At 33.6% G+C, this 19224-nt stretch overlaps 1 long non-coding RNA gene across 1 annotated transcript; it reads right to left on the reverse strand.

Annotated features, from left to right (window-relative positions):
* Positions 1-2127: 2127 nt before the first annotated feature.
* Positions 2128-3349, reverse strand: LOC112030935 (uncharacterized). The gene is made up of 2 exons (XR_010631354.1): positions 3067-3349; positions 2128-2522 (listed from the first exon to the last, which is right to left on the reverse strand). It is a non-coding gene; the product is annotated as an uncharacterized LOC112030935 (long non-coding RNA).
* Between the last annotated feature and the right edge of the window lie 15875 nt (positions 3350-19224).

The following is a 19224-nucleotide window of genomic DNA, read 5'->3' on the forward strand; positions in this document are numbered from 1 at the left end:
TTGAGATGATCAAATTTGCAGCTAATAATAATTTAGTGGGCTATATTCCTCTAGGTTACAATAAATTAAGAACAACTCTGTTGCAAAAAGAGAGGGCACATATTGAGAAGTTGTTGAAGTTAATTAAAGACACTTGGAAAGAAAAGGGTTTAAGCATTGTAATTAATGGGTGGACAGATGTACAAAGAAGGCCACTTATCAATTTTATGGCTACATCAGAGAAAGGGCCACTTATCAATTTTATGGCTACATCAATTTTATGGCTACATCAACTTTACTTTTTCAAAACTTTTACTAAAAGCTTCCCTCTTACATTTCATCCTTGTTTCCTTACATAAATGATATAACTTTTCACTTGATAGTTAGAGCATCTACATTGTACTCAAAGATTGACATAATCCACCAATTGTTCAAATTTAGAATTTCACATAATACATCTCTTAATACTTTAAGGTATACACTTTTATTAGATCCTAAAATACACAATGCTACAAATCTAAACATCATATTGCTAATTTAGGATCTATACATATAAAACTAAAACCAGCTCCTTCTAGAACTCGACTAAGGCTCCCTCTGCTCCAAAATAAAACTTGCTAACTGAAAGAGTGGAAGGGGTGAGCTACACAGCTCAGTAAAAGTAAGATATATGAGAATTCAATAAGGATGCATGTAAATCAAATCATTTCATTCTATGAATATTCGAATAGGAGAACATTTTTTCCATGCATAGTATTTTATACTATTCATAATAATAGCTTATACGCTCTTCATAGAAAATAATTGTTCTCCTTTTTCTTATTAGGTTAATATTACCAAAACCTTTCAGATTAAGCTTATTTCATTTCCTACAAAGTCACCATATGTATATTCTCATTACAAAATAATTATTTTAACTTAAATCAGATAATCGGCACTTTGTATTAAACTAGAAACATCTTGACCCAATAAGAAAATCTTTCTTTATAAACATTTTCCCGAAAAATATTATAATTTTCATAGTCATAAAATTTAATGTTTCATAAAGAAAAACAGATATCGGATAACTTCGTAACATAAACTTGTACTTTCATTAGATAGCACATCAAAACTTCAGAAACTTTTATCTTTAATGAACAGCTTTCTTTTCATCAGAAACTTTTTCTTTTCATGAGAGCTTTTACTTTTCACAATACATTTTAAACAAAATAATTCTCTCACAATTAATAACATAATATAGTTGTTCATATATAATTTATTGGTTAGTCCATATCTGATAAGCCTATATTTATGAGCGCAGACGCACCACCATCCTCAATACATACTTGAATTGAGCGCGGAAAAACCGCCATCCTCAATACATTCTTTAATTGAGTGCGGACGAACCGCCATCCTCAATACATACTTTAATTAAGCGCGGACGAACCGCCGTTCTTAATACATACTTTAATTGAGCGTGGACGAACCACCATCCTTAATACATTCTTTAATTGAGTGCAGATGGACCGCCATCCTCAATACATAATTTCATTGACCGCGGACGAACCGCCATCCTCAATACATTCTTTGATCGAGTGCAGCTTACCGGAGGACATAACCCAAAAACATTTCATACTTAAACATCGTACTGAAATTCATAGCTTACATAACATTTCATAATAAAAGCATTTCCATTGTTTTCTTCATCATGTTCGTGAAATTAGTAATAGCATCAATATGCTTAAATTATATACATAAGGTTTCGAAAGCTCACAAACATATTTTTGTTTGAAATATGCTTATATGCCATATCTCTAATCAAAACATTTTAATGCATAATATACTTTTAAAATAATCTCATGACTTACCAAACGCCCATATAACTTATCCCTTACCTGAAAGCAGAGGAACCGAGAGCCTAAAGTCAAAGGAGCTTAGACCTGGCGGCTAGTAACACCTAAACCGAAATCAAAACTTATTACTATCCTTAATTTCCTTATCATAAACTTACACATTCATCTCAAAGCCTATCTCTTATAATTAAGGAAATCCTAATCCCACCTCAACAAGGTTCCCACAAACATATTATGCACACATCAACAAATGATGTACCAAACTAAAGAAAAATCAACATTCTCATATTAATATCTTATCTCTAGGAGAGCCAACTTCATTTCAAAAGGTGCTTTGAGCTTAGGGCAATAATGCATGCATAAACATAAACTCTTTTAAGCATTGTCATGTAACCATAAACACTCTTAAGGAAACATACAGCATGTTCAGCAAAACAGCTTCATAAATACAACCGTCGAATGGTTTAGAACCCCTCCTTTGAGTACTATACCTTGAATATACAAAATTACTATATGATCTAGACATATCATATGATGAGCATAATAAATTATAGCTCAAATCATTCACCCTAACTTTAGAATTAAATCCTCAAAGTTAGGCATGTCCCTTGTTGTTCACTGTTTTATTCCAGCAGCATACACTTCATTTATAAAATACAAACGGGCCATCAAATCTCATCCAAACCTCATGAAAATTTACAGAACAAATCCCTGTATGTCCATTATATACCATAAAAATTTTGTAGTCAAAACATAAAACCATAATTTACTAAAAATCATACAATACAGCATACTCGGATCTGTCCTGACAGAATTTCATACAACTTAGAAATTAAACCATTATTTTTATATTCATCCAAATGCTGTGAGACCACTTCCATATCAACCATACGTGTCTTAGGATTCATTAAAACTATTCCTAGCATCTTAATTCACAGCAAATGATTTAATACAGAATTTTCTTTTGGTAAACATAAAATCTGTCACAGGGACAGCTTCAGTGCATGTTCTTTCTAAAATCATCAACAAATAGAAATAGGTCTTAATTTCATTTGGGTATTTTTATACCTATAGTATACATATTAAAATATGTTAAGAAGCATTCAATAGACCACAATATCATTAACTATTAAATTACTAAAACGGAATCACAAAGTCAGCTTCTAAAATCAGAACAGAGGATGAAGAAATAGAAATAACAAAACAATTATACTATCCAAAATACACAAAATCAAATGAAGTTTTAATTACTTACCCACAAAACCTTAGTGTTAGGCTCTTAATTTCATCTTTAGAGATGGAGGGCTGCCGTGTAAGAGCAAAGAGAGAAGAGAGAAAGAAGAGCAAAGAAAGAGGAAAAAGAAGTAGAGAAAGAGGGCTGGACTTTCCAGTCTGATGCAGCCAGAAAAATAGGATAAGGAGAAGACTTTTGGGGTACAAAAGAAGATAAGATATGTGGACAATTGGGGTGGGATACGTGGGATGCTAGGGAAGAAAAATCACATCCCCCCTTTTCCCCACTTTTCAACTTTCTTGCATTCACATTCACTTTTCCACAAAAATAATTTCTGGCATATATATATATATATATATCCTTACCTTTATACACTTAATTAAACGCCAACAACTATATATCTAATAACTTAAACCACTAAATATAATTTTGTACATACTTAGTATATATCTAATAATACAGATAGCCATTGAATTATTTGTAATTTTTACAATTCTTATTCAAAGGTATTATAAAATAATATGCTTATTATATACTCTTATATTAATTTAGAAAGTAAGTGATTAAAATAATAATTAACCATTTGAACACATAGGTTAACTATAAAGTTGGGTCGGGGTGTTACAGCCACTTTTTATCAAATTCATTGATGGTACCAAAGAGTACAAAGACAAGCACTTCATTTTTGACTTGTTTCTAAAGGTCATTGGTGAGATTAGGCATCAACACGTTGTCCAAATTATTACTGATAATGCATCTGTTATGAAGGCTGCAGGATCTATTGTTGAAGCTAAATATCCTCATATATTTTGGTCACCATGTGTTGTGCATACCCTCAATTTGGCCTTGAGGAATATATGTGCACCTAAGAACTCTTTGTAGAATGAGGTTGCATATAATGAATGTAACTGGATTGCACAAGTTTCAGATGAGGCAACTTTCATTCGTATTTTCATCACAAATCATTATATGAGATTAGCAATTTTTAATTCATACTCCCCTTTGAAGTTACTTGCTGTTGCTGAAACACAATTTGCTTCAATAATTCATCATGCTTAAAAAATTGTTTCAAGTAAAACAACATCTTTGAAATATGGTCATTAGTGAGGCATGGATGTCATATAGAGAGGATGATTTAGGAAAAGCTCAAACTATGAGGGATTATGTTTTGAATGATTTGTGGTGGGATAGGGTTGCATATAATCTGAGATTCACAGGACCTATTTATGAGATGCTTTGAGTGGCTGACATGGATGCACCTATTCTCCATACGGTGTATGAAATGTGGGATTCCATGATAGAAAATGTGAAGAAAGAAATATACTAGCATGAAGGCAAGGAAGATTATGAGGAGTCTCCATTCTATGGTGTGGTACACAATATACTCGTTGAACGGAGGACTAAAAATTACACACCACTTCATTGTCTAGCCCACTCTTGAATCCGAAGTAATTTTTCTATCTCTTTAATCTTTTCATTTATATTCTTTAGGCATTTCTAAACAAATAATCTAAACTCATTATTTCTACTTATTTATTTGCTTTTAACTAGGTATTATACTAATCAATGGATTGAGGAAGTTAGAGGCCATGTTGTGCCACATAAGGATGCTGAAATTTCTACGAAGAGAAACAAGTGCCTCAAAAGATTCTTTCCTGATCTTGATGATAGGAAGAATGTTACTATGGAGTTTGGTTTGTTTTCAAGAATGAAAGCTTATGATGATGATAACATGAAGGATAGGTGGATCTTCGATCCAATGCTTTGGTGGTCAAATTATGGGTCTAGTTTACCAATGCTTCAAACTTCAGCTCTAAAGCTTCTTGGATAGCCTTGCTCATCATCATGTACTAAGAGGAATTGGAGTACGTATGGCTTCATCCATTGTATGAGGAGGAATAGAATTACTCCTAAACGTGCTGAAGATTTAGTGTTTGTTCATTCTATTCTTCGACTTCTTTCAAGGAGGAGGGAAGAGTACACTAAAGGAGACTCTCAAAAGTGGGACATTGGTGGAGATACTTGGGATGAACCATTTGGAGGACCTAGGTTGCTTGAGATTGCTTATCTCACACTAGATGAGCCAGAGATGGAGACAAGTCTTGTTAAGAATGATGACTATGTTGATGACGATGATGTTGTTGTTCTGTGATAATCTTGAAAGTTTAAAACTTGTTATCCTTTTTTGTTTTTAGTTTGATGTTGAACTTGTTATCCTTTTATGGTTTGTACTCTAAACATTTTATGTGTACTATTTTACTACTTTGGGTGTTAGTTTACTTATTTTTAGTTTTTACATAATTTAAATTCTAGACCTAAACGTATTTTATGTATAAAAATATTAAAAAATATGCCTAAATATAAAATTTAATTAATTATTTAACCGCCGTGTCATGTCCTTATTTTTCAAAAATTGCCGTATCCCCATGTCCGTGTCCGTGTCCGTGCAATATATATTGTAATAGATTGCAAAAATAATTGGTATTAATTTATTGCAATGATTCCTTCATTTTAAGTTAACAATTTTTCCTAATTTATTAAAGCTTCTAGTACAACTAAAAATTATAAGTTATTGCAACTTATTATTGTTGATGCAATAATTTAACACTTTTAAGTTACTATTGCAACAATTTTAACTTGTAGATGCACTATTTTGTCTCATACTACCATACATATTTTGTTGTATTAACACTTGATATGATAGACTTTTTTTTGGTGTAGTGTTATCATCAGACCAAAACACAAATCAATTTTTAATATAGGCAAGAATTGAATCTCAGATCTCTTATTCGACCATTAGACTTTACAGTTAAGCTAACTGGAACCCACAAGGTATCATATGGCTAAAATATTTTTAAAAAATTCAACAACAAAATATTATAAAAAACGATGAGGGAAAGAGGTGGGTATTGTGGGTTGAATAAAGAGAAGGTCGATGCCGAATGGCTTGGCTCAACTCAACTTGTTGGGTGTGGCAGTGTGACTGTGTGAGAGCCCTTGTTGTTGCTATTATTTGAGCTCCATGTCCATGGTTTTATTGACAAAAGTATCATATTGATTTTGTTTTTGGTGGGGTTTGGTTCCCTGTTGTCCAAAGCATTTTAGTTATGGAAAAGAAGTTTGTGAGAGAAGAGAGGAGATCAGGGCAAGTGAGTGAGTTTAATGACAAAGTTCATGTTCTTGATGGTAAGGAATAAGGATTTCTTCAACCATCTCTCATTCCCTAGTAATCTGTTTAATTTATTGCCACAAACTCAATACTGAGGCAAGTCCATTTCTTCAATATTGTTATAACACTCACCAAAATTCAACACTAGGTATTTGGATACGTTCAAAACAAATTATAGATGGTAAATTGTTATTAGTTCTAATTTAAATCTACAACTTAAATTATTTTAATCCTAGATGACATTAAAATTATTATTTTAATATCACCGTTAGCAATGGCTATGACACTTAAGGACTAAGGGGGGACTTGGCCCCCCCAAAATTTTTGAAAAAAATTAAATCTTATTTTTTTTTTTGGAAATGTCCTAAATAATTTGAAAAATTTTAAATAACCTTATCATTTTGGCCCCCCCATACTTGATAATATACATATATATTTAAGAAAGTCTAACAATAAACATAATTTTCATTTAAATAAAATACAATCCATAAATACATATGTCAACAAATTACAATAATTAAACATTCAACATATTTAAAATGAACACATAGGTATTTTAACAATTACCTCAACAAATAAAAGGAAAAAATTTCTAATTTTCATCCCAACACATCTAGAGCTTACTTGTATATAGCAGTAGAAAAATTGAAAAGTAAAAAATTTTGTTGATGTGCCGCACCACCAAGTCCCCCACACAGTTGCAGAGACATTTTGACTCACACAGGTGACTCTCTCTCTCTCATTCTCCCTGTCTCTGTTGGCAACTTGGCATTTGCCTTCTTCTTCTTCTTCTTCTTCTTCTTCTTCTTCTTCTTTTTATCTTTTCAGTTCTTTCATTTTCCTCCCTCCCACTGTTGCTGTAGTTTGTTTAAAAGAAAAAGTTTTGTATTGTGTGACTAATCTAGAAAAGAAAAAGTGAAAGATTGAAACTTTTGTGCTATGAGCCCCATATCTCCTGACTGTGCAATGCTCTACTATAAACACCGCATTTTGTACCCCTTAAGACTGGGACCCCTATTTCCCAATGATGCCGAAATTCTAAGACCTAAGGTTAGTTTGGGGCCCAATCAGATTACAAATTGACTTGAGAGATGTTAAAATGGAAAATATAACTTTTAAATAAGCAAAAAATCTATTTTTGAAAAATAAAGACCAAAAGAAACCCTAAGCCTGCGTACGCAGCCTAGAAGCCTGCGTACGAAAGCATAAGCCTGCGCACATAGGTAGGGTTTCAGAAACATAAGAAAAGCAAGTTTTCTGCATTAAAGACTGAGGTTTGAAACAAATCTCACATCGTCTAGGAGCCATTTCAAACCTCTATTTTCTCAATATAAATAGCCATACATGGTACATTTTCTATAACACACAAAAATCCCACAGGAAAACTCTATGATTCACTAGAAATAGTGAATTAAAGAGGGAGTTTTTCACAAAACATCCTCAAGTCTTTGAATTTAAAGATTAGGGCCTTTTCTGGCCTTGATCTTTGAATTTAAAGATTACTAATCACATTTTTTATTGATTTATGATAGATTTGACTAAGGGGAACAATAAAAAATCAAGCCTAGGAGATTTTGCTTTAAGTTATTCATTTCAAACTTTTCTTTTCTTTTATTTTCTTTAAGTTTAATTATGTTTTGTTTGTTCCTTTACATGTTTTATTTTTTTAATATGTTTTTTTAGTCTAGGTTGACGATTTTGTATGTTTTAAAAGCAAATTAGGGTGTTAGACTTATAGTTTTAAGTTATATCTTGTTTCAATGTCTGCTGTTTTTTAGGTTAGGGTTTTTAAACAACCCTGCGCATGCATATGCAAGTCAAATCCTGAGTACGCAAGTATTTGGCCTGCGTACACAGGTCATTGTCTAGAAACCCTAATTTATGTTTTGCTTTGTTTGTTTCACATGTAATACCCCTGCTTTGATTCTCCATGTATCTTTATATAGCTTGAGTCTCTATTTCACATATTTGTTTTCCTTTTTCATGCTTAGATTAGGGTTTGTTTTCATTTCTTTGTTAAATGACATGCCATTCATTCACATGTCCATGCATAATACCATAGGTGCTAATTTGCTGCAAGGTAAGTGAGGTACACATGAGCATGCATATTTGAATAGGATTATGCTTAAAAATTGATTTGAACATGCTTGTTTAATGAGTGGTGTTCAATCATATGCTCACTTGAATCTTTCATATTTTTGTTTCTGGCTTGTTTTGATTAGTGGTGTTCAATCATATGCTCACTTGAATCTTTCATATTTTTGTTTCTGGCTTGTTTTGATTGCTACCTTAGGAGATGTAATATGATAGGAAATGCCATGATTAGATGTATGGTAGGGTTTGGGATGCGGTGATGTGCCATGATTAGATGAATGTTAGGCCGTTTGATATGTATGCTAGATGTATGTTAGGGTATGCCATGCTAGATGAATGTTTAGGCTTTGTTTGATTGCCATGATAGATGCATGATTAGGGATAATTGATGTCATGTTGTGTGTTTAGATGTATGCTAGTGTGTGTGTGAGTATAGATGCAACATTGAGTATTCTTTTAATAGGGTTAAGACATAAGACACAATGAAGGGAAGCCAACCTTAGGATTGAGCGGTTTTAGATGCGTAACACCTTCCCAAAACCATACCTTAACTCCGAACCCATATCTCTTATAGTAAGATCAAAAGGTTCTTCCTCAAGAGGACGCCATATATACGGTTCCTAGACCATTACAAAAACTAGGTGGCGAATTCCCATTGTATCCACATCTATACCCCCAGCAGACCGGTTGACCCCTTGTTTTTAACTCTTTCCCCCAAGTACTTTGTATCTTTGATTTTTTTTACTTTACTTTTTATTGCTTTCTTTTTTATGTTCCTTAGAATATATTATTTATTATCATAATAATCAATATATTATATACTGAATGGCATTATAAATTATATATGTACTTGATCAGTTAATTAAAATATACAGTATATACTAATATATTAACATGTATTCAATTGTTGTTTATTATATTTTTTTTTATGAATTGACATTTGAATGATTGTTTGTCTTTTTTTTTAGCAATATTTGGACTATTAGTATTTTTTTAGCATTTTTTTTTTTAAATCTTAATGATGGTGAACTAAAAATTGAATCAACTCCAATTCATCCATGAGAATTGTCCAAGTCAGAAAGATAGGAATGGTCATCCCTAGTAGGACGGTCATCCATGAGCATAAGGGTTGTGCATCAGGAAAGTGTCTGGACGACCCCCAACACTTGGGAAATTTTCAGAAAGATTTATCTACAAAAGCTTATGAATCAAACCACGTGTTACTATTTTGAAACATGAGCAAGATCCAAGTTCATCGCTATAACTTCCTACTAAGTACTTCTCTTCCAATGACAGTTATAGAAGATAAGATTGAACAGTCTAACTCCTATAGCAGTTGTGGAAGTTAAGTCTGAACCTTCTAACTTCCTCAAATATTGGGGAAGTTATGAGACAAGTAACCACTCCAAAGCACAATATATAAGCACTCATCCACATAAAATGGAAGTAAGTTTGAATCTACTCCAAAAGTTGGAATTCTAAAGTTCCAGAGAGAAAACTAACTTAAATGTCGGAGGGTTCTTGGCCGGTTCATCCCGGTCACCTTTAATCTTGTGTCTTTTTCTTTTCAGGCCTTCCAAGCAATCACTGGCCCATTGAAGCCCGGAGCATTCAACTTACTGATTTTCTTTGCATCATCACTTAATAATTTTATTTAATGAGTGATAATTTAATTTGATAAATCTAGGTTCATGGGCAAGATAGGACTATTGACTTATTCTTCAAAAAAAAATGAAGACAGTAATTCAAAAAATAGTACACTTTTGGGTTATGAAGTATTGTATACTATTATTTTACATTTCATACAAAGAAAAATAAATAAATAAATAAATTATATATAGCCCCTCCTAAGATATATTCTTGGCTCTGCCACTAACCATTAGCCACGTCAGCTTTTTCCATCTACCACATAACGGCATGAACCATTTTGACACAATACCAAAAGGTTAAGGACAAAACTGACACATTTCAAAGGTTAAAAACTAAATTGACACATAGTGTAAGGATTAAGGACCAATTTACCTATGATAATAATATGATTTTATCAAACTTAGACTATCATCTAATAAATGTAACCTTAAATGGGATTCTTTTTGTGAATTATTAAATTAATTATTCATTTAATAAAAAAAATTAATTTATTCAAGTTCCTAATCATCCTCTAAGGCTCTAGGCTTTCATCCTATACATGTTTGTTCACTCCTCTCTTTTAGTTTGGACCAATGAAAATTACTGTTTCAATTTATTCAAATTATTCCCAAGACAAATTAAATCAACAAACCTTTATCATATATGCTCAAATCCATTTTAAGAGTATTTGTCTATAATGATAATTAAGGTTTGATATTTTTAGAACAAAGATTCCAAATTTGGAGCAGGAAATGGGTAACTTTCCCTTGAGAATGCAATTCAACATGAATTTTGTGTTAGGTCAAGTTTTTTTTTTTTTTTTTGAAAGCAAACCGGGAATTCATTCATCATTCAAATAACTAGCATCCAAGTACAGTGCGTCAAGGGCTGGGGGTGGGGATTCCTCAAGCCATACAAGTTCCTCATCTAAGTGACTAGCAAAATGTGCTAGGCTATGAGCCACGAAATTGGCACTTCTCTTCACACATCCAATAGTTCAGCTTCTAAACCCAGCAACTAGCGTGCGGATGTCATCATATATGTGTCCAAGCCTTGATCTGTCCAACCGTGGAGAAGCAATAGCCTTCATCACTGCTGCATTATCCCCGTCGATCACCAGGTCCATGAACCCCGCATCCATGGCAAACTCAACCGCTTTCCGACACACTAACGCTTCTGCTTCTGCACTGTTTGCCACTGCCGGACCACGAGCTAACAAGCAAAGACGGACCCACGTTATGGTAGAGGGGGGCCATTGCCCCCCCTCCCCCCCCCCCACCCCCCCAAAACAAAATTTTGCAAAATATATAGCACTATATACATTTCCATCCGGAAAATTAAAATTTCCTCCAAAAACGTGTGTAGTGAATAGTAATAAATGACGTTTCTTGATTTATTTTATGAATTATTAACTATTTTTAGAAAATAATTTATTAACATTAATGTTGTTGTAGCTTGTGGGGTATGTTTGTTTTATTTTTTGGACTAAATTTTGAAGCTATAGAGATATATAATATGAAAATAATGAAACTTTTATTTGAATGGTTGATGATGGGAAAATTATCTATAATATTTGATTTTTTTAAAGAGAAAAAATTACAAATAATTTGAAGCTAGTAATGCAGCATTGCGTCTAGTGTTGATGTCCCAATTCATGAAAATTTTCAAACAAAATTCCAAAAAATTACCATCGATTAAATCAGTATCAATCCAAATTGAGAAAATATAAGATTATAATGTTAATGAATGGGATGAAATTTGACAAAGCTTGAGTATATGTTAGTTTTGATTTTCATAAACTTTATTGTATTTATACTTTGCCCCCCCTCCCCCCCCCAACTTCGAATCCTAGTTCCGTCCCTGCTGACAGGCTAGCCATCACCTCTCCCAAGCTATTCCTAACAATAACATCCACACCTGATGATCTTGTACTAGCAAAGACCGCCGTGTCAAAGTTAAGTTTATAACCCGATCTTGTGGGAGGTCTTCAAACTTGCATTGATCCCTTGAATTCATCCAAATACTCCCTTGCACGTTTATTCAAGAGTGCTGGGTTCTGTATTGTACCTCCATGCAACACCGAGTTACGTTGATTCCAGATTATCCAACACTGACCCAAAATAACTCTTGCTCTTCACTAGGCAGATTGATGATGAAATCCACCACCAGCTGTATGAAATCCATTTGCCCGATTTTAGCTTTCTGCAACCTCCTCAAGCTCCCAGCCTATACATCTTGCACCACCCCGCACTGCCATAGAGCATGAAGGACAAACTCCGAGTGCCTCTTACAACACTCATGGCCGTCATCCATGATTTCTCTGCGCCGAACCAGATTCTCCCAAGTTGGTAGCACGTTTTGGCAGGCCCTCCACCCAAAGACTTTTATTTTATTTGTAAATTGGGTGTCTACTCATAATTTAAAAATTATAATGTATAAATATATATATATATATTGAGAGATTAATGTATATTGTTAGATTAAGAAACTCGCAATGTATATTGTTAGATTAAGAAAATACAACCTTAATTCTTAACCATGAAATAATTATTTTCCATTTCAGGAAAAATAGAAAAGATGCTAATCAGGAATGTCAAAACACTCAAAAATGTCATGGAGATGTGTAAAAAAAACAAAACAATAAAAATAAAAAAAATAAAAAAAAATGTATAAGCAACATATCATATCATGAATTTTGATTTAGATATGTAAATTACACAAATCTTCCTTAAGGTTTTGGGAGACCAACATTACGCCTTAAACATTAACGGAAATGACATTCCACTCCCTTAAGGTTTGAGTAAATATTTTGTTACTGTTATTAATGGAATGACTAATATGCTGATTTCCTTTTACCTTAACTCTACTTCCCCTCTCTCCCCCTCAATCCAAAGTTTCAAATTGGCCAAGAAAAGTATCAAGTCTCTTCACATTTGAAGTGGAGTGTCATTCCCCAAAACTCAATGTGGTGGTTTGTGTAATTTACCCTTTAGGAAATTTATGAAATGCTTGAGGCATTTTTAATGGATATTTTAATTAAGTCATGTGCCTAATGCATATCCATCAACCAAAAGTTTGATGGTTTATTTACCTCTTTTACGAAGTTCCTGTTGGTTATTCAATTCCTGTCTTTATCACAGCAAAATGTTTGTTTGTTTGTTTGTTTGTTGTTGTTGTTGTTGTTTTTTTTTTTTTTTTTTTTTAATGGGAAAATATTTGTGTTTTATTGGCTAAAATATTATTTTGGTCTTTAAAATTTAGAGTCAATACATAATAATTAATTAATTTTTATTATGATTTCATTAAGCTAAATTACAAATTACACCCTCTAATTTTGCCTAAAATTAATTCAATCTTATAACTTTATTTTTGTTCAATTCAATCCTCTAAGTTTTAACTTTACTCAATATAGTCTTTTTTTTTTGGTTAGTGTCTCTCAGAATTGTTTCATTATTGGATTCATGTCATTCTCATATCAAAATGTTTGTTGTGTATGTGTGTGTGTGTGTCCGTGTGTGTTTTTTATATGGAAAAATGTTTATTTTATCTAAAATATTATTTTGGTCTTTAAACTTTAGAGTCAATATTTAATAACTAATTAAATTTTATTATTATTTTATTATGCTAAATTATAAATTACACCCTTTATTTTGTCTAAAATTAATTTAGCCTTATAAATTTCAAATTTATTCAATTTTTTTTTTTTTCGTTAAGGACATCAAATAAACGTAGTTTTGAATATTTATTTTAATCTCTTTAATTAAAATTTTGAAAATTAATTATAAAAAAATTGGAAAAAAATAAAAATAAACATTTAAAAATGGTATTCTGAAATCTAAATCAACATTGCTGCCCTCCTATATCTCATTGATCATCTGGTACGTACCACCATAGTTTTAAAAACCGGACCGGACCGACCGGTCCGATCGGTTCAACTGGGAACCGGCCTTAAATCCGGTCCGGTTATGATAAAAAACCGGAAATGATTAAAAAACCGCTGAACAGTAAAAACCGGAGGTCCAACCGGAAAAACCGAAGGTTGAACCGGTTTATAACCGGTTGGAGATTTTTTTGTATTTTTCGGCAAAACTATGCCGTTTTGGTCCTCAGTCCTCTAAAATCCTAATTCCTAAAAAGTAAAAACTAACCCTAAATCCCTAACTCCCTAAGCCGAAAGCCCACCCACACCCTCAGACACTCTCAATCTCAACTCTCAAGTCTCATCTCACTCACCTCACCTCAAGCTCTCAGATTCAAACATCTCTGCCTCGCTCATCTCGCTCAGCCGAAAGTCAAGCTCGCTCTTCACTGCCTCAAGCTCGCTCTTCGCTGCTCAAGGCTCCCTCTGTTTGTTCGCTCACCTCAAGGCTCCCTCTGCCTCATGCAGTCACGCGCATGCTCACCGCAAGCTGAGTTTTTNTTTAAAAACCGGACCGGACCGACCGGTCCGACGGTTCAACTGGGAACCGGCCTTAAATCCGGTCCGGTTATGATAAAAAACCGGAAATGATTAAAAAACCGCTGAACAGTAAAAACCGGAGGTCCAACCGGAAAAACCGAAGGTTGAACCGGTTTATAACCGGTTGGAGATTTTTTTGTATTTTTCGGCAAAACTATGCCGTTTTGGTCCTCAGTCCTCTAAAATCCTAATTCCTAAAAAGTAAAAACTAACCCTAAATCCCTAACTCCCTAAGCCGAAAGCCCACCCACACCCTCAGACACTCTCAATCTCAACTCTCAAGTCTCATCTCACTCACCTCACCTCAAGCTCTCAGATCAAACATCTCTGCCTCGCTCATCTCGCTCAGCCGAAAGTCAAGCTCGCTCTTCACTGCCTCAAGCTCGCTCTTCGCTGCTCAAGGCTCCCTCTGTTTGTTCGCTCACCTCAAGGCTCCCTCTGCCTCAGCAGTCACGCGCACGCTCACCGCAAGCTGAGTTTTTTTTTTTTTTCTTTTTTCCTTTCTAAAACAGAGTGAGCTTGAGCTTGACTTTCGAAAACAGAGTGAGCTTGAGCTCTGCCTCAGCACCTGGTTTTGGCCTTTGGGCTTCTCGGCATCTGGTTTTGGGTTTCCTTCTTGGTTGGTCACGCACCTGGTAACATTCACTTCTCTACTTCTTTTCTTTTTCATTTTCGGGTTCTGTTTTTTTTTTTTTTTTATTTAATTTCTCTGATTCTCTCGGCTTCATCAGGGAAGAAAGTAATAATTAATATTCTTTTTTTTTTTTAATGATTTTGATTACTTGATTTTGATTACTTGATTTTGATTTTGATCATTTCTCTGTTCTTTTTTTTTTCTTTTCTTTTTTTTTTCTTTTTTTTTTTTTCATTTCTCTCGGCTTTATCTCAGATTCTCAATTCATGTTCTTGGCTTCAGCTCAGGTTCTCCTTCCGTGACTTCACTGGTAAGTGGTAACTTCAATTATTAGTTTACAATAGCATTTTAGTTTAATTGTGATTTTGTGTATGTTGTGGATTTGATTTACAGAGCATTATTGTATGTGAAATATAGTTTAGAGTATTGTACTATTGATTGTGTGTGTTGTATTGATGAATTTATTTGTTGATGAAATGGTTGCTGCCAGTCTGAAATTGTTGAGTGAAATGGAGTCCGCCTCTGTACCATCTAATGAACATGCATCTACAACTGGGTCTAATGCTAATTCTTCATCTGTGAGAGCGAAATGTGATCCTGCATGGGATCATGTAAATGAAGTATGAAAGACGGAAAAAGTAGTTATAGATGTATACATTGTGGGAAAAGTTATAAGGGAGGGGGCATCAATAGGATGAAAAGACATTTAGCTGGAATTAAAGGTGATGTAGCTGCATGTATGGGTGTACCTTATGATGTTAGGTTTCAAATGGTTGAGAATTGAAGGAAATTTCAAAAACTAAAGAACAAACAAAAAGGATCAAGAAGCATCTAATTATTCACCATTAGAGGACTCACCAGAATTTGAAGATGTCCAAGAAATTATTCCTAGAGGTAGGGGAAATAGAAGTGGTCCTAGTAGTTTTCTACCAAGATCCAATCTTGGCAAGAGGAAGGTTGGTAACATTGATAATTACTTCGCTCCTAGAACAACACCGGGAGCTCAACCTTCTATTAAAAGTGTGCTTGCTGGTAAAGAAAAGAAGTGAGGGTTGATATGTCTGTAGCAAGATGGATGTATGATGCTTGCATTCCAATTAATGCTGTGAATTCTAGTTATTATCAACCTATGTTCAATGCTGTAGCTTCTTATGGTCCTGGATATAGAGGCCCAAATTATCATGCCCTTAGAGTGCCTTTGTTGAGAGACGCAAAAAGAGAAGTCCAATTGATTGTTGATTCTCATCGATCATATTGGGCTGACACTGGTTGTACAATAATGGCTGATGGGTGGACTGACACTAGGCATAGAACATTGATTAATTTCCTTGTCTATTGTCCTAAAGGAATTATTTTTATACGTTCTGTTGATGCTTCTGACTTGGTTAAGGATGCTATTAATTTGAGTAACTTGTTTGATGAAATTGTTAGTTGGGTTGGTCTGGCAAATATAGTACATTTGGTCACTGACAATGCTGCAAATTATGTAGCTCTGGAAGAATTGTGTGTGGAAAATATAGGAACATTAGTTGGTCACCTTGTGCAGCACATTGCCTAAACCTAATTTTTAAGGAGATTGGGAAAATGGATCATATAGATAAACTTGCAAAGCGTGCATCCAAGATCACAGTGTTCATCTATAACCATGTGGCTTTGCAAGCTTGGTTGAGGACTAGAAAAAATTGGACGGAAATTTACGTCCAGGGCCAACTAGGTTTGCTACTACTTTCATTGCTTTAGGGAGTCTTAAGGAACATAAGCATGACTTACAAGCATTGGTACTAGCAAATTTTATGTTGAATCAAGATATGCAAAAGATAAGAAAGCAAAGGCATGGTGAAAATCATTCTTGACAATCAATTTTGGAATGATTGTCATGTAATTGTGCATATTATGTCACCATTGATTCGTTTATTACGCATTGTTGATTCTGATGAAAAACCAGCTATGGGTTATGTATATGATGGCATGTATAGAGTAATTGATGGAATCAAAAAAAATCAAGGACAAAAGAGATATGGGAGCCTTATGTTAATATTATCAAGGATCGTTGGGATAATCAATTCTATAGAGATATTCATGCTGCTGCTTACTGGTTGAATCCTGCATTCCAATATGACTCATCCACTCTTAATAAGAGGCTAGAGACACAATCTGCTGTGACAGATGTTATTGAATCAAAAGTTTCAACTGGTCGATTGAAGTTGGTGGAGGAATTAAGGCTATTTCGAGAGCGTGAACAAACTTTTGGAACCCAACTTGCTCAAGAATCAGCCAAGACATCTCAGCCAGGTAAGATATTGTTTACTTTAGCTAATACTAAAATGTAAATATGTTTTAAAGATCATAGCTCTTTTTTATATTTTTGGGATAAGTATAGTTGTGTTTATTGATTCATTGTATCTTTGTTTTGTGTTGTATATGGAACTTAGATGAGTGGTGGAAGTTGTTTGGATCTTGTGCTCCAACTTACAAAAGTTTGCAATTCGAATCCTTAGCCAAACAGCTGCCTCTTCGGGATGTGAGCGGAATTGGAGTGCTTTTGAACAAATACATACCAAAAGAAGAAATAGATTGGAGCATCAACGACTTAATGATCTTGTGTTTGTTCATTATAACTACCGACTGAAAGAAAGGTATATATTATATAATCTCTTTGTTTCAATGTTTTTGTGGGAAAATATGAGTGATTCACTGATTTGGTCAAGTGGGTTCTTTGTGATTGTGAAATATAAGTGATTTGGTTATTAATTAAATTATTCTTATGTTCATCTTATGATAGATCAAAAGGAAGAAGTTCAATTTTGATCCTATTGATTATGCAAGTATCGATAAAACTGAATTTTGGGTAGTGGAAGATGAGGAACCTCCATTTCTGGATCATGAGGAGATAGAGAATGCATTATTGAAGAGGGAGCCTATCCAATTGAAGAAGGGTCTTCTAGCCATGTACAAAGAGGTTAGCTTATAACAATTCTTTGCCTAGTTGCATTTTTAATTAGACTATTTATGATTTATGAGAAATGATTATGAGAATTGTTATTTCATTTATTGTTATTTGGTTTTGGAATTTGTATAGATATGGACAATGAAGTGATTGAGGATGATGATGACATCAATTTGGAATCATTTGGTGATGAAGATGATGCTCCTCCCGGATTTAGAGATAAAAATCATCCTATTCATGTTGAAGATGAAGAAGATGAGGATGAGGATGATGATTATGATGCTAGTGGTGGAGCATTTGGTTCACATGATGATATTGATTTCGATTATCTTCATAACAAATGAGGCTTGGGTTTTAAAACTTAGTTGTTGTTTGTTTGAAACTTTAAAACTTAGTTGTTTGTTTGAAACTTTAAAACTTAGTTGTTGGTTGTAATGAACTTATTTGTTATTTGCCATTTGGATGTAAATGTAATAACTAATGAACTTATTTATTTGGTTTTGTTGAAAGTTTATTAGAATTTCAGGATGATTATTTTGTAATGTTAATGTTATTACTTATTGATTTGAGTCATGTTGAGATTGCTTAGGTTTTTTTGCTTTAATAAGTCAAAAAGGAAACATATTTACATATTGATTTGGTTTTTTTGTTAGCTTTACAGTTGATGTTTCTAAAGCAGTTCAAAGTCTTTGGGTCCTCTATTGCTGAGTGCTATGTTGTGACCAGTCCATTGGTTTTTTTTTTTAAAGGAAACATATTTGTTATTATAAGTTTGTTAGTTTTAGACTTTTAGTATATTTAAAATTATTAATTATTTATATAATTTAAATAAATAATAATTAAATTATTTATGACGTCATCGGTTGGACCATCGGTCGGACCCCGGTCCGACCATAAAACTGGTATTTAGCTGCTTTTCCGGTTCTTTCACCGTACCGGTTTTAAAACCATGCGTACCACCTTGATTGATGAGAGATATAGGAAGGTACCGGGCCATAGGGTTGGCAAAAATCGCAGCTCTAGGATTCGTTATGAGCCCGCCGAACATTGGATTTTTATGGTGATCAATTGTGTCTGTGATTTTGAATGATGATGCTGAGATTTGGAAAACAAAGTCTATTGTCTTTTTTTGCTTCTTTCTTTTTCTGTTTTCGTTATTGGAAAAGTACTGGGAAAGTGATAGAGAAAGTTCTTAGCTTAATTTGACAAAATATTTTATTATCTTTTTTCTATTAAAAAATATTTTA

This window comes from Quercus suber, unplaced genomic scaffold (assembly GCF_002906115.3).
Source record: "Quercus suber isolate HL8 unplaced genomic scaffold, Cork oak 2.0 scaffold_13, whole genome shotgun sequence".
NCBI lineage: Eukaryota > Viridiplantae > Streptophyta > Magnoliopsida > Fagales > Fagaceae > Quercus > Quercus suber.